Genomic DNA, 21,887 nt, shown 5'->3' with positions numbered 1-21,887 from the left:
GATTTAAAATACTGTTTATTTGAACAGAAAAACCTCTTTCAGAAGACAGGTTTTTCCTCTCATGCTTTCAATGCAACTGTTCTCCAAGAAGTTCTCATCTGATTTTTGATCCAAATTACATCACATTATTCATGAAATTGTAATATAATCATCTAATCAATTCAACAGCCAAGGAAAACCAGTTAGAAAAACCCATGCTGAGCAAGTTTCCAGACTTAAAGAATTAAAGAATTTAATGTTTTTCCACTTTAATTTATGCCTTTGGGAACCTGGGTTAAAACTACTAAGTCATCTCTTTCCAGTGCAGATTGCACTTTTAAAGTAAAAATAAGCTGAAAAGTTCATTTACTACAATTCTTAGACCAGGTATTGATTTTTTAAAAAGTATTTCTGCAAAGGAAAGATCAGAGTTTATAAGCAGTAGGGAAATGCAGAAGTGACGGAGAATTAGTAAAGTGTCCAGAGGCATGATGAAATCAGAGTAAAGAATGAGGAGAATTGCTTCTTTCTGTAATTTGACTTCTTCAGCATAGTTTTGATGGAGATCACCAGGATAATTGTGATACTGAGCTGTATGAGGTTGGATCATGCTTTCATTTCTTTGTCTATTTGCCACTCTGCAGTGGATATTTCCTGTACTTTATGGTCTTCCTGACTTCTTGATACTGTGAAAACAACGTGTGTCACAGTTTTCAGGACAAAATCCTTGGTCATCTAAATGTTCCGTGGTTTTGAGGAAATGTTGGTATGCACCAGGCTGGAGGGGTGATCCTAGAGCTGTTTCCCTGGAGGCTGCATATTCCGGGTGACCTAGCATGAGGTCCTACACCTGCACGAAGATCTGGGGTCCACCACTGTGCATCCCACAGCCATGTGCTCCCATTCCAGCCCTGCAAAACCCAGCAAGGATCTCTGACAGCGCAAGTGTGCTCTGTGTGTGTGTGTGTGTGTGTGTGTGTGTGTGTGTGTTTTCTGCTCCAGCCTTCTCACACGACAGAATAATTGAGACCAAAGCACAGAGGAAGAGTGAAGGTATGAGTGAATCTTAAGAATTTCTACAAAACCAGAGAATTCAGCTTTCTCATTCACCAGTCTGCTCACAGTGTAGCCTCACATAAAAGTGACAGGTAGAAAGAATCAATGGCCAAGGAAGGACTACAGACAGGTTCTTCCAAAGACATCACCATCTCAGTCATGAAGGCAGAGTTGGAGAGGTGGCCTGACACACGGCAGCCCCTCTGCACTCCTTGTCCCATTCCAGCAGCAGGAGGGATGGAAATTCCTGCCATTCCCACACAAGCAGAGCTGCACAAGCTGTCTGGCACTGCTGACCAGCCAACACAGCTCCAGCAGACACCTGGCCAGTGCATTTGGAAGTCCTTGATGGTGCCAAAGCATGCAGTATCAGAGGGCCTCTGAGTGATCAGGGATGCACTGGTTTTGGCTGGGATGCAGTTAATTTCCTTCATAGTAGCCTGCATGGGGCTGTCATGAAAACAGTAGGGATGACACAGTAATTTTTGCTGAGCAGAGCTTACACAGAGCCAAGGCCTTTTCAGCTGCTCACTCCACCTCACCAGCGAGGAGGCTGGGAATGCACAAGGAGTTGGGAGGGGACAGAGCCAGGACAGCTGGCCCCAGCTGACCACAGGATATTCCATACCATACAAGAAAGACAAATTAGGGGCATTCAAAATTACAGTGTTTGTGTTCCCAACTAACCACCAAGCAAGATGGAGCCCTGTTTTCCTGGAGATGGCTGAACACCTGCCTGTCCTTGAGAGGTTGTGAATTAAGTCCTTGTTGTACTTTGCTGGCACACTCTGCTTCTGCTTTACCTGTCAGACCCACAAGGTTTCTAACTTTTGCCCTTTGATTCTCTCCCTCGTCCTACTGTGGGGGCAGTGACCAGCGAGCTGCCTGTTGGGTTTAAACCACAACAAGGGATTAATTATGTAATAATCCTGTATTTAATCCCATTTCTCAGCCTGAATGTATAAATTAATGTCACACTGAAAGGGAACACAATGGTTTTGTGGGTCACATCCTTTAACGCTGGATTTCAGGACACATTTTCACCTCCTAGCTTACTAAGAGCTTGTGAAGGACTCAAAGGTCGGAATCCTTCAAATTTCATGGTATTTGCGCAGGTTTCCAGATCAAGAGAATATCAATCAGATTTCAGTCTTTTTAAAATTTATTTTCTATACATGAAAAGATGCACAGTTTTAGTTTTACTCAGTGGATGTTAGAATGTAACTCAGAACATTTGGTTATTCATCTTCTGCCTGGGCGTGTTTCATCACAGCCCAACCATTTCTGAAACTCTACAGGGATCAAAGAATATAAGAGATAAAGGGCCTGTTAAAACACCACAGTCCTTATAAATTCTTGTCATGTCAATTTTTCAGTGGGAAAGGATGACAGAAGCATGAAAAAACATCCTAACAGAGTACAGAGCCCATCAGTGCCCTTAAAAGAGACATGAGCCTAGCAGTCTTCCAGTATTGTTGTCTTTGCAGGGTAGATAAGAAAGAGCTAGAGGTTACAGTGTGAAATGAAGATTAAAAGCACTTTTCCTGTAGAGAGGAGCTCATCTGACATCTATTTAAAGATAATGATAGCAGTCTATTAAAGGCAGGTGAAACAAAGGGACAAAAGAAAATGTGTCTAAATAAAAAATAATGGTCATGGAGCTTAAAGGACTCAAAAATAAACACACATCAGGTCACTAACCAGTAAACAGTAGAATCTTAAGGGCCATTTATCACAGAGCTGAACAGATATACGTAAAAACAACAATGTTCTTCACCTCAAATGGTAAATCAAAAGCATGCTTTTAACCAGCAACAGCCCAAGAGAGGGGAACAAAGAAGCACTTTTGATTCACTAGTGACATTGCAGACATAATGGCATCACCTCTCAAGACAGTGAAGGATATGTCTGAAGTTCCTTCTTAGGGTTTTTTCAATTTATTTAAAATCAAAATTAATTGAAGGAAGATAGGCTGTTCATGACTTGGTTTGTACGCTGGGGGGTGAATGACAGCTCCATCCAGCTGAATTGATATGTCTTAAACGGTCTATAAAAACCCATAAAACTTAACAGTGTTTCCAACCAATCTGGTCACCATGAAGTATAAGACTCGTTTCACAAGTTTTCTTAATTTTCCTCATTCAGGCTGAGCTAAGAAGATACGAAGATACAAATACAGATTTCTGCCAGACTGCAGTTCACAGAACAGATTTGCAGCTTTTATACATGGCTGCATCTTGTTAAACTCCACAGAGACATGCAGATTCAGAGATGAGTATCTTGTCCGTCAAGCAAGTAATGCTGTTGTATGTGTGGAAAGGAACAGTTTATTTTAGAACTAGAAAAGGAAATTATTTTATGCAAGAGTGCACTAGCCTTGCAGAGTCTCATTTGCAACAAAATTTTTACAGAGAAAGTGGATTGAGTTCACCTACTTGAAACTTGTAAATAAGGTTTTGCTTCACATATGTGACCAAATTTCCTCAACAACTCAGAGTTTGTGTCTCAAATATCTTCCAGAGCCTTTAAACCTGCTGGCACAGATGCCACTTATATATGTTAGATAGATGCTTCATAACAGGAGAATTTCTAATGTCAACCTTTTGCTTTTTATGCCAGAGGAAAATGATTATTTGCTTTGTATCTTTGATACAAAGGGCTTTTGATGCCACCCAGCCACATGTGCAAGTTTATGTGTGTCCACATGCACCTATACATGCCACCAATCCATTGCAGTGCTTTGGAATAACGTTTTGCAAATGAACTTTCTAAAATTCCACATCCTACTTTAGATGTAGCCCACTTGGAAAATTCAAATGCAAAGCAGAAAGATGAATATTTGACTTGCTATTCTAACAGACTTGGATGACTGAAACACCCACTGCCAGTAAAACTGTTCAAGAGCTTTCATGAGAACCTAATATACAGTTTCAGTAAGTTTACTGGCCTGGTAATGCCTCTGGAAATCTAGTCATAATCATCATCTTAATTAAAAGATGTCCAAAATTAGACTGACAAGAACCATCAGCTAAGTCTGTCTTCTGCCAAAGTTGCTGTAATATGTTCTGAAGATATCCTATATCCCACATACTGCCTTGCTGGGGACTGTGTGGCTGTTAAGAGAAAAAAATTGTTTCTTTGTATTAGGAAGCATCAGAGAAGAATTTTCCTACACAGTAAATGCTACTTACAGACACAGATTTTTCATTTCTCAGCGTTTAAAAAAATCACAACTAATTTCTACACAGGTAACATGTGTAAACCAGTTGATGGAACAAGTCACAGCAATTCTTGCTTTGGTGCCAATTCCATTACTTCGATCGGTGCTCCTTCCAGGTGGAAAATAGCTTGGGAAGAACAGTTTAAAATGTTTTATACAGACAAACAGATACTTAAAGAATTTGTGACTTTTGCTTCACAAAAATCACAGATGTATGTTTGATTGAATTTCTGAAACCAATTCAGAATTAGGAATGCACAAGAAATGGCCAATGACCTCTTTTTAAAATTTTCATTCATTAAAATATTTTCATTCTAAAAATCCACTGAAGCTGAAAATAACTCACTACTAAAAAAAAAATTCCAATAAGATTCAATTCAAGGCTCCCTGGGTGTTACCTCTTGGTCTGACTTCAGATTGTGATGATGTTGTTCCTATCTTCATTGAATTCACATTAAAGAGGACATAGGACAAATCATTATGCTTGTATTTAGATAACTATTGCTTCTTTTTCCATGTGCCCAGGACAGCCCAGAGGAATTCTAAGCAAAGCCACTGTTATGAGCATCTCTTATGAAAAAAAAGAAAAATAAAAAAAATTACTGACTGCTTTTACATTTGTTTAGAGCACATAACAATATCTATAAATTCATTGTGCAGGTGATCCTGAGCAGACAATATTCTCTTTTCCATGTCAGTCTAGATATACCTAAGTGGAATGCACATTGCTTGGTGACTCAAGGATGGGCTCTCTGAGATAATGTCTTCAGTTCACCACTTTTTAAAAGTGCAGGGGAAAGGTTTGGCTGGGAAGAAAGCAGAGGATCTGGCACAGGGAGCAAGTGTATTTTGCATGGTCCCAGCAATCTGCTGCCACCATCTCTCCTTCTCTTCTCCTTCCCTCATGGAATGAGTGCAGACTCCAACATGGGAAAGCACAGGAGGAGAAAAGACCGCAGGAAAAGACTTTGAAAATGAGTGTATCTTGTGTCATGCTGTTCAGGGACTAGGCCTGGCACCCTAAGCCTCCTGAACCATAAGTCCAATGTTTTTTCCAACTTTTGCAGACCATTCGTGCCACAGCCACTCTTTTGTTAAGTGTTCCATGGTATTCTTTGCAAGAATAAATTACAAACACAAATCAATTCTGTGACTGTCTAAAATATTGCTCACAGAAGCAGGTGAATGGTGCAACAAATATTAATATGCTGTAAAACAGAAATAAAAGTTTATTCCCAAGTTCCTAATGCACTCATCCATGCTCTATAAGGATGACTTTGCATCCTTTCAGTCAGTTCTCCTTCTGGCTATACAGGGGACTCAGGTTCCATAAAGACTGTGGTACTTTTGAAAAGGTTTTCCATTATGAACTGAATCAGACTTTTTCCTGAACTTTATGAGGTCCTCTGAAATGGCAGAACATTGAACTGCCTTTGATATGATCATTTTCTCTCTGAGTAATAATTATAATTAGCTCTTTTCTAATATCCTCTTTTGGCTTTAGTACAGCTAAAGCTATAAAACAGGCCTGAAACTTTTCCCAGGCACTGTTGGGAACTCTTTTGTATTTTAAGTCAATACCTAAATATAATAAGTTTTCTTAATGTGAATGAAAATTCTGTATGAAGTCGAAGGACCTTTATGATGTTCTTCAAAGCTATTAGACCTCTCTTCCCTTGAAGTAACCTTGACTAGATGGCTAGAAACTCATGAGGGGTATTCTAGAATGTGTCCTGATTGTCTTTCTTCTTCCCCCATTTCATCATTTTACCCCTTTCTTACTCCTTTCCTTCTACACAGAATCTTCCTTTCCAAGTGACCTGAGCCTCTTAAACATTCTTTACTCTCAAAAACCTTACTCCCCTTATTTCCTTTTCATTTCCAAATACTTCACACACATTGTTTACAGCTATGGTGTTTCTTTCTGCAGTAAGAAATCATCCTCAAAGACACCTGCCCATGGCTCTCTAATAAACAAGCTCATGACAAATTGTTTCATAATGGTTTTCTAAAAAGCAAATATTCAATCTCAGCCACTCCTTGTGGAGGATTGTCTTACCTACTCATATTTTTGAACTGTTTCTTGCTATCAACTTTCAGAATGGGACCTTGTGGTGGGCATTCAGGTGCCTGCATGTGCCCCAGAGGGTTCAGGCATCATCTGCTGCTCTTCCCCTGCCACACTGTCACTGAGCGACAGCATTCAGAGCATCTTTATTCTGAGGATTCTCCATTCCACTTCTGTGGGCAGCTCTCACCTCTGATAGAGATGTACAACATCCTCAAGAGTGCTCTAATGGAGTGTAACTTTTCTCTAATGCTCACCTACTTCAGAAAATCCATATAGTTTCTCGTCATCAGGTTACATCACGTGGCTGCTGGTGTTGCACAGGGTCTCAGAGACAGAAGTCTTTGCGTAGAAATTATTTTTTTGGATTGTGGCATAGGATCAGGGCACAATTGGACAATCTCATGGACTCACCCAGGAGTCCTAGTTTCAAGGGTTCTCACAGCAGCATGTTCAGCTGGATTGGGTGAGACTCCCTGAGATGCTCTTCTGCTCATTTCATACAATCTACCTGCCTGTGGGTGTACATGACCACTTCAGTTCATGTGTGATAAAATGTTATTGATTGTCTTCTCTAGATCCAAACCAGGTTCAAAACACCTAACAAAGAGCTGTCCTACGTGACCATTTCCTCATCTGCAGGAATATTTTCTATTGGCTGTTTACACCTTTTGCCCATGTACAATTTGACTCATCCTGCAGTAAGAATCTCTGTGACACTCTACCCACAGCATTTATCAATAGATGTAAGCAAATAAATTGGATTTGACACAGCAGGAGCAGCCCAGTGGATTCTCTAGGGCTGTCTAAAAATCCCACCTGGAGAGGTCTTGCAACAATCAATAAAATATTTCATTTTCAAGGTGGCCAATGCTTCAGACAATCACCTAGTTTTTTAATTCTCTGTTGGAAAGTGATAATGACAGCAAGCTCAACTCCTAACTTTCATGAGATGGGGGAGTAACAAAGTGCCGGGAGTCTTTTGCTGTCACTGGTATGTACCTCAGTCATTTCAAAAACCCATGTACTCCTCCAGGCACGAAGTGGGAGTCTCCAGCTGGGATTGAAATTAGCAAATTAGTTTACTGTAGCAACAGCAAATTGACAAAAGCATAGGAATGCATTTTTGTTTGATATTTTTTTGGTTTCTGCTTTTAACTATGTATAAAGAAGAAGAACATTGTATTCATGCATATAGTATGGACAGATCTGTTTTTCTCTCAGCTTGTATATATATTTGTTATGAATGTATTTATGTTTCTTGTTCCTGATGTATTTCTTGTGTTTTATTCAATTCTGCTAAAGGTTGGTATCTGGTATTCTTGTTGTACTTTGGAAAAAATCCACAAACAAAACCATACAAAATACAAAATCTTCTCCTTTTGTTTCTTACTTTAGATCAATACTTTATTTTTGCAATGAAGGACTGAATTAAAATATTCTGCTGTCACCCCATTAATGAGAACTCAGGGCTGACACTTGCTTGTCTAAGTCCTTCAGTTACCTTTATGACACAGCAAAGCCATTCATTTGATCAAGCTCAAAATATGCTTAAACTCCAGAATTTATGAATTTAAGATTGCAAAGAGAGGGGGGTTATATGGCCAAAGAATTCATTAGAAAGTTTTTCACAAAATAAAACTTTAAATCCATTTGAACCTGGATATCTGAGATGAAATGACAAGGAGTAAAAGAAATAACAATGAACATAATTTTCTTTTGTGTTACTCTAATCTTTTCTGTGAAAACCACTTAAAAGTCTTGATCGTGGTACTTGCTTGAAAGCTGCAGAGGAAGAGGTTCATAAAATTAAGTTTCCAAGTCGTTCAATTACTATTTAGTCAAACTGTTCAGAAAAAAATCTTCACCATTCAAAAAATCATACTTTTTCTATTGTATATGTGGGCATGATTTTTAATGAATACAGCCCTTAAACATTGTAAAACTGAAATATTCATAAATACATTTGACCTGACTGCAAGCTTCTCTTTCTCTTCACTCTGAAGATCACATTCAAGTCTGAGAATGAATTACAAATGTACACAGATGCTCCAACCCATGAAATATTTGGATTAATTGTATTTTTGCCACACAAAACAACTTTTAAAAAGTCTGTTGTTAGCTTCCTTCGGCAGAAATGTTACCAAACCACCTTAGTAAAACATAATTGCAAGTGTGTATGTCCTACATAATGACATATGTGGTTTAAGATAAGAACAAAAGTCCACACAGCCTGGCATTCTGTGCCTGCCAATAGCCAAAACAAATATCCTGGGCATATGGGAGAGGGGTAAGCACATAATGATTTTTCCAGAATATTTTTCCACCTTCCTGCTATTTCCTGGAATAAATGTGATACTTTTATATTTAAGAGAATGAAGGAATTAAATCAGCCCCTCTGCCAGCCCTCCACCACCTCCATGCCCTGCTTAAAATAAAGAAAAAAAGAAAAAAAAAAGAAAAAAAAAAGAAAAAGAAGGGGGGAAAAAGGAGAAAAACAATCAATGGATGAGCAGTATTGTGATTGTAAATTGTCCTTTTGTATTTTTTCCTCCTGGTAATTGATGTGATATTGCAAGCACAAATCTCACCTACATGGCCCTGTTGGTTCTAGCAAGAGACAGGGAAAAGAACAAGTTTGGAGTTTGGGGATTAACATCTTTGTGCTTGGCAGTACAGCTTTTGGATGTGTTTCGTGCTTCTGTGTCAACATTCACACATTTTTGGCAGGGGATGATGTTCAGGGCACCAAAGGTTCACAGCCCTTTCCCAGCAGAACACAGCCTGCCAGGGCACTGACTCTGCTTTAAAAAACTGACTTGGACTAGAAGGGGTATGCATATTGCTTTCAGAATATCTTTAATCTCCTGGAATGCTAAAATACATCATCAATCATTTCAAGATTTCCTGAAGCAGAGACAGTGCTGATAGCCCTTGGGATCTGATCCCAGCCTGCTTTGCATCACTAACAGTGTTTCTATCACCCATGAGCCTCAAGGAAATTTTCATCTTCCTTAGTATTATTTTTGGTTAACTCATGTAGTTAAGAAATCTGATCTGTTAAATCAGTTTAATTAAATGAGTGTGAGCTCTTTGTGTGTGAACATTATTGTTTTGGATTAAATGAATTTAGTTTAAATATTCTGAATCAATATATGCCAAACACATTATTGGTCTGAAATAGTTGCTCACATACAGTTTTCAGTGTTCCACATTTAACACCACAGCTTAAGTTATGTAAATTTAGACTTTGGACTGTGTATGATGCCATTCCACAGTACATCAGATATTTGAGACAAGATTTTTCTGGGGTTGCATTCCATTCCTCATGTATTTCTGCTTAAAAAATTCAGCACTGAGCAGAAGCATTCACTTAAATAAAAGAGCCAGAAAACAATTTTCACGACTATCAACAGCACATAGACACTTGGAGTGTACAAATGTCAAGATACAGAAGCTGTTGAAATCAGTTGGAAAATGCTTATCAACATTACAATTTTGTATCCTGTCCAGCAGACCAAATATTTACAACCGATAGCAAATTCTGTGGTAGCTGATGATTTCCTACCAAAAGTTTTTCTCTTATTTAAAATAGCAAAAATAGCAATTTCTTTAGGCTATTTTACAAAGCTAAGCATTAAGAGCGTTTGTTAGAGCCAGATTAAAGTTGTTAAAATGGAAAATTTTAAAAGCAATTAATAGGGGTTTTTGCAAACCACTGTTTTGTATCTATTTGGGACAGCAAAGAAGCTTTTTTGCACTCAGACTGCAAAAGGAAACTTTTTTCCCCCTAAACATTGTGTGTTTAAGCCCACTGAAATTCTTGTTAGATGAAATTATTGGTGCAGTATTTTTTTTTCTGCCCATGGGAATTTCCTTATCTTTAGTTAAGATATGTGTTAAAATATTGTCTATCAATACACTGCTTTATGAGGGGCTCTTAGAAATTTTGTTGAGATACAAACAGAGAGCTGGTGACTGCAGAGGATGTTTGTACACAAATGTCAGGGGCATCCAAGTCCTTGGAATGTAAAAGCCATGGCTGAAGCCTTTGGGGGGAAATGAGATGTGCACTTCTGTCACTGGTTTAAAAGGAGCAGGGCTGAGTCCTGATGAAGCAAGAGCAGGATGGCAGCAGAATGTTTTTTCTGATGCATCCGCAGTGATGGAAACAGAGCAAAGAACTGCATGGTCCACACCAGGAGGGCCACTGTCAGGGAAACAAGGCACATCATTGCTTCGTTGCTCTCCACAGCTTCTTGAGAGGTGGAGTAGGAGGTGCTGAGCTCTTCTTCCAGATATTCAGTGAAAGGACTTGTGGGAGTGGTTCCAGGCTGCCCCTGGAAAGGTTCAGACTGGACATTAGGAACCATTTCTTTACAGAGAGGGAGCTCAAAAACTGGGTCAGGCTTCCCAGAGGGATGGTCAATGCCCCAAGCTTGGCACTGTTTAAGGGGATTTTGGACAATGTCCTTAATATTATGCTTTAAATTTGGTCATCCCTGAAGTAGCTGGGCAGTTGGATTAGAAGGTAATTTTAAGTCCTTTCCATCTGAAACATTCTATTCTATTCTATTCTATTCTATTCTATTCCGTTCCGTTCCGTTCCGTTCCGTTCCGTTCTAATCTCACAGACTCTTCATTTTTAAATGTCTTTTTCCTTCCTTACAGTCACAGCATGCTGACTGATCCAGGAGGAGAAAGGGAGGGTATTCTTCTTTACCAAGCTGTTTGCCACTCACCAAAATACCAATTTTCATCTATTTCTTAGTGTGTAATGTATTCTGGTTTACACTGTGATTCCCATGAATTTGTGAAAGAGATTAAGTCATTAGAAACAACCCAAATCTCCATCTTTAAGATTCTGGAAAGTTGGTAAAAATAGTATCTTGGTTTCTGTCAGTAATTCAGTGGATTTACTTCTTAACATAATATAAAAACTTAATTCTCATACTATTTTATATTGTTTTTTAGAATATGACTTATTCTTTGAGCTCTGTCAGGAATAGAGGTAACAGTAATTCAGTAGATGAAAATAAATTATTCTCTGATTCTATTATCAATTTTTAGCCAGATAAGTCCTTTAACTTTCCTGGCTATGATCTGAAGCCTCTTTACAAAGCTTTTCTAGCTCTCCCCTTGTGTACATTAGAAACATTAGAACAAGCTCCAAGGGGAACAGCAGAATAGAGAGAATATTGCATGATTTCTAATACCTCATGTTCTTGTCCCAAAAAAATTCACTCATCAGGCAAACCCATGAGAGCTCATTAACACAAAACCTGATTCTTGGCTTGGTCCATCAGCTTGATGCCACTGAACCCATGGAGTTACTCCAGAGCAAGATTTCAGTAACAAAGTGAAGAGCAAACCCCCTCTCGTCATCCACATTGTGACAAAAGGTACACATTTCTTCTCTCTTCCTGTGAGAAATTTGTATTTGCTGGGAATGAGAATTGGGGTTTATAAAATGACTGCAATATTATTCTTCCCTCTTTTTGGTTTTTTCCCTAACCAAATTGAAGCTGAAATTGAATATTGAACAGTTATGTCTCAACTGCAGAAGTCACCTTTAGTTTTTACCTTTTATGCTTAGCTGGGAAGGGGTGCCAGAATCACAACTATCTCCCAACATTAGTGGAGACAATCCAGAGCCATTTTTGCAAACTGTGGTTGTGTTATCCTGTTTTGGCCATTCAGCCCATGTTATGTCAGGACCTGTAACAGTTCTGCTCCCACTAGGCTGTGATCAAATAATGTAAAATGAGTTTAAGCAGAATCCAGTTTTGTTCCTGGCACAGACAAATTCTGGAAGCAGGATGCATTTCTTCTCAAGGGGATCTGAGAAGTCTTCCTCTCATTCCCCACTCGAGTCAGCTTGGTTGTATTTATGTGAAGATACCAAAGCAATCTTGGAAAAAAAGGTAGACTATGCCTTTTCTTAGCTATGTGGAATATCTCCTGCAATAAATTGTAAAACATGAAGATCCCTTGGTTTTATTTATTGTCAATGTTTATGTTATCTCAATTGTTGTACATTTGCAACAGCTGTGAAATCCCAACACAGAGATATTCCTGGAACAATTATCTCCTGCTGCAGTCTAATCAGAGTAGAGAATGTGACTAGGTCAAGGCTCTGGAGTTTTTTAAGATGAGAGATGCATGTGATGATAAATAATGTATGTGTCTAATGTGTTGCAACAAGATGTAAAAGAAAATTAATTCCAGAGGCAGTTTTTTATTATTCTTGAGTCTGTAACCTGTCATCTTCACTGTGAGTCAAATGCCAAATTACAGCTAAAATCCTGTTCTGCAAATGAAATCCTTTAGTCATGCTAATTTTAATTTTAAATTTGATTGTTTGCATTTTACAACTCTTACTATTAACCTGCAAGCCAGTTATACCTCCTAAATTTTAAGACACACAAAAAGCTCTTTGCCTATTCTAGCACTGCAGATGTAAATCGTGATGCCATAGCCTTACCTCAAGTGCATTTCAGGAAAGCTGTGGGTAATGAACTGAGGAGGAAACTGGGCCTACTGAGAAGGCCTGGAGTAAGCAGAAGACTTAAGGCAGGAAGGATCTAGAGACCTTTAGCAGATATAAAATGTAGGATACAAAGCCGTAGAAAAGTGAGTTTCATCAGTTTTACTGGAACAGTTTGTTTCTACAGGAAGGTATATCCATGTAAGCAATAAATTTAAACGGTTCCTCAGGTTCAGCAAGCCATCTGTAGGGTCTGGTACCCCTTTGGACTTGAGCTATGTCTCAGACCTCAGCACAGCCACTTCCTGCCACCTTTAACACTACCTAGATCAAATGCTCCTCTTATACCTCAAGATTTGGATCTGGCCCTGACCTCCTAATGTTAAAGCTTCAAAATTTCTTCACGGTACCAGAAGTCAAAAATACTAAAAGATTTACTTTCCCTTTTAAAAAATTGCTCTGGAATGAAATACAACTTTTTTTTTTTTTTTCCCACAGGATGAATCAATTTTAAGCAGTATTTTATTACAGGAAATGAAGCATACCAGATGAAACTGCAACATGCTTTTTAAATTGGCAAAATTAATCAAACTCCAAATTTGACAGGTCAGTAGAGTTAATATAACTAGAGTTTCAGAAAGTGCCCACTAGTAAATACTGCTCAAGACTGCTACTTTCCAAATGGGAAGGAGAACTCAAGCCATTCAGATATCATCTCCTGCCTGCAGTATCCCCTTGCTCCCAAAGAGGTTACAGCAGTGCATTCCATAACAAGTGACTGTCTATGTACAAACAGCATAGGTTAATCTTTTGCTCTAAAAATTCACTAGCTCCAGGCAGATCTCTGTCTGGAGCAACTGGGAAAGTGGGTTTAGATGACCTTGATGTGGATAACATCAGGCACAGAGCTAATCATCTGAGAATATATATCTAAATCTAAACTATCACAGCTAAATGCTAGAACTCTATGTTCAGCTGAAATTTGTTGAACATATTTGCACACCAGCTTGGCTAATATCTAATTTTAACTGCAGAAGTTCTGCTAATTGGTTCACAATTCAGCAACTCTGGCTTTGAAACCTTTTTCCCATTGAATTAGCCATAAGATGCATATCTTATGAGAAGGCAAGTTATCTGGGGAGGGAAAAAAAAGTGGTACCACAGCACACAGCTCAACTATTGATCTGGCAGCTCGTAGTTTTAAATCTCTAACAGGACATTTCTAATAGCCTAAATAATCAACAGCTGAAAATACTTTAAAAAAAAGGAAATTTCTCTTGGAAAATGGAACGGAAGAAGAGAAGACAATGACAATATTCACTGTGTCATTCCAAACATGAAATAAATGAAAAGTTAAGAGTGAACATAAAGTTAAATGAGAGAGTTGACAGGAAGATTTGAGGTGAATGTAAGATTGGGCTTTTCTTAAGTACAGGATTTTTTGAGATAATCCTCTACTTTTTATCTGACATTAAGTTGTCCTGGGATTCAGTTTCTAAACTGACAGTATGAGCAGAAAGTTATTTCTTTAAAAAATCACTCCCTCAGTGAGGGACATTGCTATCACAGAACCAGCAAAGATGATTGTACCATTTGCTCATGCAGGCCAGTCTTATAACATATTTGCATTTTCACACTGTGTACATAAAAGATCATGCAAGATCTTGAGTTCCTCCATGAGACAAATTACTCAAAGCTGGGAAGGATGCAAATGAATAAATCAAACTTCTGATTGAAGGAAATCATTGGTATTGACCACCCATTATAGGAGCGCTAAAGTCAACATGTACATGGACATCTTACTCCAAAGATTCCCAGACTCCAAAGATTCCTGCTTTTATGCACATCCAGGGTCACATCAGTGCCAAAACCTGTACACCCACCTTCCACTCAGTTGGGAGCCAGACTGGAAGCCCAAGGACTCCGCAAAGATTTTATTTCTCTAAAATTGCAACTCCAGCTGCATCCCTTCAAAATAGACCTGCAGGAGGCTTTTGCCTCTCGACTGCTGTTTTCAGACTGGGGTACCAGGCTCTGCAGTTAGGGGGTGGGAGAATTCCCTACTCTTCCTGGTGATGCTGTTCAACAGATAATTTGGCTATAGTGAGGGAACATAACTCACTACCACAGCAGTATCCCATGGGATTACAGAAATGACTGAACTAATAGTTACCTAGTTACTAAGGAGACTTTTCCAGGTTCCAAGTAGAGGCTCACATTTTCAGTTACAGGCCTCCCTTATTCTTGGTAAATGTTAGGATATTTCTGAATAAATATCAACAGGGGCTGAGGTGCTCGGGGGTCAGATATTTCATCAAGGATGACCATGTATCTGGAAATCCACACATGTCCAGGGCTCATGTGCAGTGTTACTAACAAAAGGTGATTTTAGGAAAACATCTAGCTCACTAATCCTGTGCTCCAAGTCACAATGTACAAGGGCCTGACATACTGTGCAATGACTCTGCAGTCACTGCATGGTAGCCTCAAGGGCTTACTACTAAAATGTTATTTCTCTAAATAAATAAATGTATGTATGTGTTTAGATATTTCATGTCAACAGTGTGAACACTTCTCTGTGCCTCTAACTTTGCACACAGAAAAACTTCATAAAACTACAGCTATTTTTGAGGGTTTGAGTAAAATAATATGGGGGATTGACGCATTAGTTGATGTAATCACAAAATAAAAAATTATTAAAGCCTAAATATCAAAGCCTAAATGCAGGTGATATGCATGCATTCATTTCTCTTGGAATTATATATAATTGATTGGAATTATCTATATTTGTACTGCAGGAATTTCCAAAATTGAACCTAAGAGCTTAGAAAACCAATGTCAGAAGAAGAAACAAACAAACCCCAGAAAACCTGTGTCATTCTGCTCTCCATGTAATTTGAATCCACATAAATTCTGTAAAAATAAATTGCAACGAAACCTCCTGCTATCTTCATTGCAGCTTCTATATGGAGTAAACTGTATTCAAATAATAAAATAGTTCTTGATTCAATGGTCTAATGTTTTGGAATTTAGAGGGCGACATTTTCTGTGAGTAATGTTGCAGTACATTGCTACACTAAAATACAAACCAATTTTATGAGGCAAAACTACATATAATTTGGATCTTTTTGTAAAACCTCTCCTGGCAAATGCTTCCTATCACATTGATTGTTGAAGAATACTTCAGATTCTCATGCTTTCATTATGATTTATTAGCATACAGTAATACAAAAAAATACACCTATTTTTGGACATTCTTTCTATCAGTATTAATTAACTCTTGACTATGCAAGAATGATCAAGACAGATTACAGTTTTATTTTGCCTTTTGCTGGATATCTTGCTCGCAAATTTTGAACTATATATGCATGTTTTTTGAAGAGAAAAAAATTCTAGTATTGAAATTTTCCTGAGTTTTCAGTATCAACACATCAGAACAAAAATGAAATTGTGGAACTCATATATTTAAAAGCAGAGGTGGGAGAGAAAGGATGGTAGAAAAATAATTTCTGTATGTAAATACTGTCATCTTTACATAGATCAAAAAGAGGAATACAAATAAGCAAGGTGAAAGGAAGATTGTGAAATAGCAGATTTTACTGATGGCTTGTAAACAGCGAGTTCTGTGTCCTTAAATAGTTTCTCCACAATACAGTGTAGTACTCACTTCTCATTAAAAATCTGCTGTCAGCAACAGCCTGAAGGCTTTTGGCCTTCAAGTTGTTAAAACAGAAAGTAAAATAGAAATAATACAACCAGTTCCCTCATATTTGACAGCTGGGAGCATACTGGGCGCACACAAATTTTAATAGCCAACACAGAAAAAAGGAAATTTCCTAAACAATTCACTGGTGTACAGTGTGCTCACCAATCACAACTGTTACACTCAAGATGAAGAAAATAATCTTCTAAGGAATAATCTCTAACTGAAGGTTTAGACCAAAAATATAAAAGGAGCCACTAGAGACAATCTCATCCAGTACCTTGTGGTGCTCATGAATGAGTCCTTGTTTGATATAAGATCCTGTAAATAGATTTTGAGCTTTCTTCTCTTAAATAGATATCTACCTTAAATAGATCATTTTCACATTGATTATAAAGTGTTTCCTAATATTCCATTTAAATTATTCAATGCCAAAAGTTAATTCACTTTCCTATTTACTTTAGCCATGTAAAAAATAGCTTATTCTCTTCTAGTACAACCTTTGACAAATCGCAATACCGTTGCTATGATTTTCCCTTTGTATCTTTCTTAGACCAAACAGAACTAATTCCTTTATGGGTTTGGTTTGACAGTTTAATTACTGCTCTGGGTAATAATGGCTATCCTTAGGAAATGCTATCATTAGTAATGGTGAGACTTAATTTTTGTCTCCCATTCCCTTTAATAATGCTTGGAAAATGTAAGTTTATCTGATGTCAAAATATGGAAAGAAGTGGAGTGTTTCCAGATGGTCAGAATAAAACTGTTCAATTACAAAAAAAAAAAACCTTTCATGTCATGTGTTTGTAAGATTTCTCTTGACATGGCCATTGCTGGCCTTATCATCTGAAAATGTTTTGGTGTACAGGTGACCTGCAAAACAGGTGACATATTAGAGTGCCATGATAGAAAAGATTTTGTTTCTCTTCTGGCATGGAAGATAAAGGATCTGTCTATCAGTGTCCTCACCAATAATGCAGATTTCTCATCATTTTTGTAACTCTTTGTAGTATTGTAACATGTAATATTGCAATAATTGCAACTTTTGTATTATTTATTAAAGGTCCTTAAAATTGGACATATCTGACATCAAGACATTGTTTATTTTAGTGCCAAGGTCATGCCCTTGCAGGACACACACACAGCTTGAACTACCTCATCCTTTATTAACACATGGTATCACTCAAAAACCTGGAAAAGCCTCTTGCACACCACATCGACATCCTACAAGGTGATAACAAAAAATAAAAAAGAAAAAGAAACAAACCAAATGAAAAGCTTTACCTGTAACTGCTTACATTGTCTTAACAAGCATGTCAACCTACCCTCTACAGCAGGGGCCAGCCCTGACCATTTCTTACAAATATGGTACCTGGATCCTGCCAGCATGAACCTGTGTTTGTGCATGATTGTCTATTGCTCCAAATCTCATTAATGCCTTAGAAATAGGAGATATTTAAATTCAGAGTGGGTTAGAAAAGTCGTCCTGTTGGTGAGCAGTAATATTGCTCATGTCTACTGAGCTTTCAAAATACAGAGATTTGATGGAGGAAAGAAGGACATCAATTCACAAAGTTGCTGTGGGTAATATCACTCATGAGCTGAAGGTTTTGGCAAACAGCTGATTTGTAGTTCACTGCTCCTTTGGAATTTTCACTGTGAATGGAAAATTCTAAATCATTCTGAAGAGAGGCTCTTTGAATTTACAGAGTTGGATCCCAAAAATAATATTATTTATTAATAAAGAAATTAAGGGTAAGAGGATAGGAGTATTTGCATTATTAGACTGAATTAGTTCTGCCCAGAATAAGCTCCTGGGGCTTCCTTGTATCAAAGGAATACTTTCCCTCACTTTCCAACAGAGAGGCCAATGGAAAGATCATGTATAATAATTTACTGTTATTATACATGGGATCCTCTGGTTCTTAAAAAAAACATGAGAGATTCAAGTTAAGAGTAGAGCAGAAACACTGCTCTGTCACCAGTGCATTAAAATATTATGTTCAATTCAGCATTAAAGAGCTTCTGAGGTGGACATAAACTGAATGCAAAGTACTCTCAGGTCAGAGACATTTTTCTTCCACAAAAGCAACATTTACAAGGCAGCCAGAGTTCAGGAGAAGAAAAGTTAATTAAGTGCATTTTTAAAATTAGATTTGTGAATATCTGCTGGCTTTTTTGTATTTAATAGATATCATAGAAGTGGAATCCATTAGATCCTAAAGAAAGAAAGACTTTTCCTTCAGGGTTTATACTACCATTTGCTGTATATTGACTATTTTGAGCTAGCACCATCTATCACTTTAATCAGGCAATGTAATTCACTCTTTTCATTCTATACGATGGCATTCAAAATCCCAACAAACTTTAAGGACAAAACAATATGAAGCCTCCAGGGAAAACTTTGTATGCCTTTAATATATGCTTTTATAAGCCAGCATCTTCACTAGGACTGAGCCTGAAGAAATGTTACCTGTCATCTCATACGTTGGCAGGGTAGAAGGATGATCTTTTCAAAGGCTGAGATGTGTATTGGGGTCAAATTGCCTTTGAACACTTTGTCCCCTGAAGAAAATCTATTGTACTGATCAAAGCAATTGTTTGACAGATGGATGAATAGTGCCTTTCAAGCACAAGCTGCTGGGCTTCTGGTAGGAATTCCTACAAGGAATTTCATGCCTCATGTGTTATGGAAGAAATCAGGCTACATGGTCACTATAGTGTAATCTCTATGTAAAATTTACATGTCTGTGAGTGTTGCCCAAAAATAAGCTGAGAGAAATTAAAATAACCCTGTGGACTAGAGAAAGGTAAAAATTCATAAAGTGACTATCTTTTAAGTTTGGGGTTTTGCTCTGGAAAACATTACTTCCTTCTTTCTCCAGAAACAATTATTTGTGTTTGGCTTAAAATAAATAACTCTCTCAACCTTTGTTGGTTAAACACCAAGATTTTCAGCATTTGCTGAAAAAAAAGTGAAAAAATTGAACGTATATGATGGAGGAAGAGTCAAAAGGACCCTTGGAACAAAATGGCAGTGTGATTACTGAAAAAAATAATAATTATATAAATGACAATATCATAAAAGATAAATGGGTCAAGAACCACTGATGTATGTCTTCACTTTAGCTTGAAAAATACCAACAAAATTATTGAAATACTGAGAAAAATTTGAATAAAATATTCTGGAAATGTATAAATGATAGAATTCAGTGGACAAATCTGGTAAGTTTGAAACCATAAAGTATTTAACTATCATCCTGTGAATACATCTAAGTTTGAAAAGACAATTAATGACAGAGGAGAGAGGAATCAATAAATCTTAGGATCATAATTTTTTGTGTCATAAAAAGATAAATGCAGTAGAATCAATTCTAAATATGCATGCAAAAATACTTCCAATTAGGTACCATGTAAAATTATAACACAGTATTACTGCAAACTAATTCAGAACTGGTCATATGGCCAACCTTGAGTAACTGTGCAAATCCTGCTGTAGTAATAAAGGAGAATAGTTAATTCATTGTAAATTTTTACATCACCTGGATTAACTGAAAATGTAAAAAAAAAAATGGAAAGAATGGGGGGGGGAAGTGCATTTGCCTTAAGAATCAAAACAACCTTCTGTGGAGTGCAGTTGTTTACTGAAGCAGAGCTATAAAGCTTATTGCATCTGGTAGAATGCCTGCAAATAGAAGTTCTCTGCAATATATGAAGGGACTTGATTCAGAAAAGTGCTTTAGAAAAAATTCTTCTTAAAAGACTGGGTGAAACCCAGATCTCAGATTCACAAAAGGAGTGCAAAAGTCCAGCCAGGGACATGAGTGCAATGCCTAAACTTGGCTTGGATTGGTCTGAGGTCACCTGAGACCTTGGTAGTTCTGCTACCATGGTATAATGTCACTAAATTTCCCTCTAAGAAAACTGCTACACTTATGAGCCTATAGCTGAAAGGCACTGACTCAAAATACATCAGGTAAGGTAAAAGGAAGGAGGCTAGAAATAGCTGACCATGGTCTTCAAAAAATTGATGGTAAAAGAAATTATATTCTCCATTCATCATGACATTTTCTAGAAATCATGTTAGATACCATTAAAATGCAAGAAATAAATTTTGCAGGATACACGACAGCAAATAATTTTTGCAAATATAGGTTTTCACACATATGAATAATCAATTTATATCAACAAGACTGTAAGGCAATGAATAGTATATATGCTTTGCTCCTATTGCTGTGTGCTCTTGTCTTTAAACTGGTGTTTACCCTGTCTCTGGGGTTACCCAGGAGTGACTTTTTTCTCTATTAGAATTAATGGATTCTGTGATGGTGTGCAAAAGACTACTCTTGGCTAATTCTGCAGTGTAACACAGAGTAGAATCATAAGCAATAATAGTTCCATTAAAAAAAAGGGGGTTGATGCCAAATTCAAATACATTTTAAAAAACCAAACCAAACCAAACCAAAAAGTTAGTGACAAGGTGTTCTAATCTTTCAGCTTGGAATGCCTGAAGTCAATTGTGCAAAGACTATCTAAGTGAATTCTGTAGGAAAGAATTCCATATCTAATAGAACCTACAAAAATAGAAACTTTTTTTTTTTGAAACAAAGATTGACAGAGTAGTTATCAAAGGTTCATTGTGAAAATGAAAGGATTTTACTGCATGGGGTTCTGAAAAAATCTGCTGTGGAAACTAATTTATATTTTCAAGAATGACTTGAATGATGGAATTCAGAATGTTTCTCACATTTGCTAGTGACATCATCCTGGATAAAACTGCAAGTACATTCATCTGTAGTTCAAACAATCTTGATAATTCATGAGAGCACCTGAAGAAGTATAAGGCTGTCTGTGAAGCAGGAACCAGAGCAAGATACTGATTATAGGGCAGGAAAAATCAGCTACAAAACATAGAAAGGGAACAACAGGTTAGGGAGTAGTTCCGCAGTTGTATATCCCTTAGAGAGGTTTACAAACTGAACCTGAATCAATCAAACTTTCCTGATGCATAACAAAATACAGATACCATCCAAGTCATCCATGCAGGAGCACATTTCCAAAGAACTTGAGTCAACATGCTGGAAAACTCAGCTGATGGACATTCTTGGGCTCAAGTATGGTAAGAATCACATGGACAGAGTTTGGAAAGCAGTAATGAGACAAAACCTAGTCATGAACACAAGTTCACAGTGAGTAAAAAAAGTGGGACTGGCTGGCCAGAGGAAGAGGCAGCTGAGTGGCAGCTCAATAATTACTCAAATTTGCAGAAGGTTGCTGCAGAGAGAAAGGAAAAAATCTGTTACTCATGTTATTGGTGAAAAAGACAACAGTAATCAGCTTAAATTCAAGTAAGAAACATTAAAATTAAACAGCA

This window comes from Geospiza fortis, unplaced genomic scaffold (genome assembly GCF_000277835.1).
Source record: "Geospiza fortis unplaced genomic scaffold, GeoFor_1.0 scaffold424, whole genome shotgun sequence".
Classification (NCBI taxonomy): domain Eukaryota; kingdom Metazoa; phylum Chordata; class Aves; order Passeriformes; family Thraupidae; genus Geospiza; species Geospiza fortis.
This window is presented reverse-complemented; position numbering follows the sequence as displayed.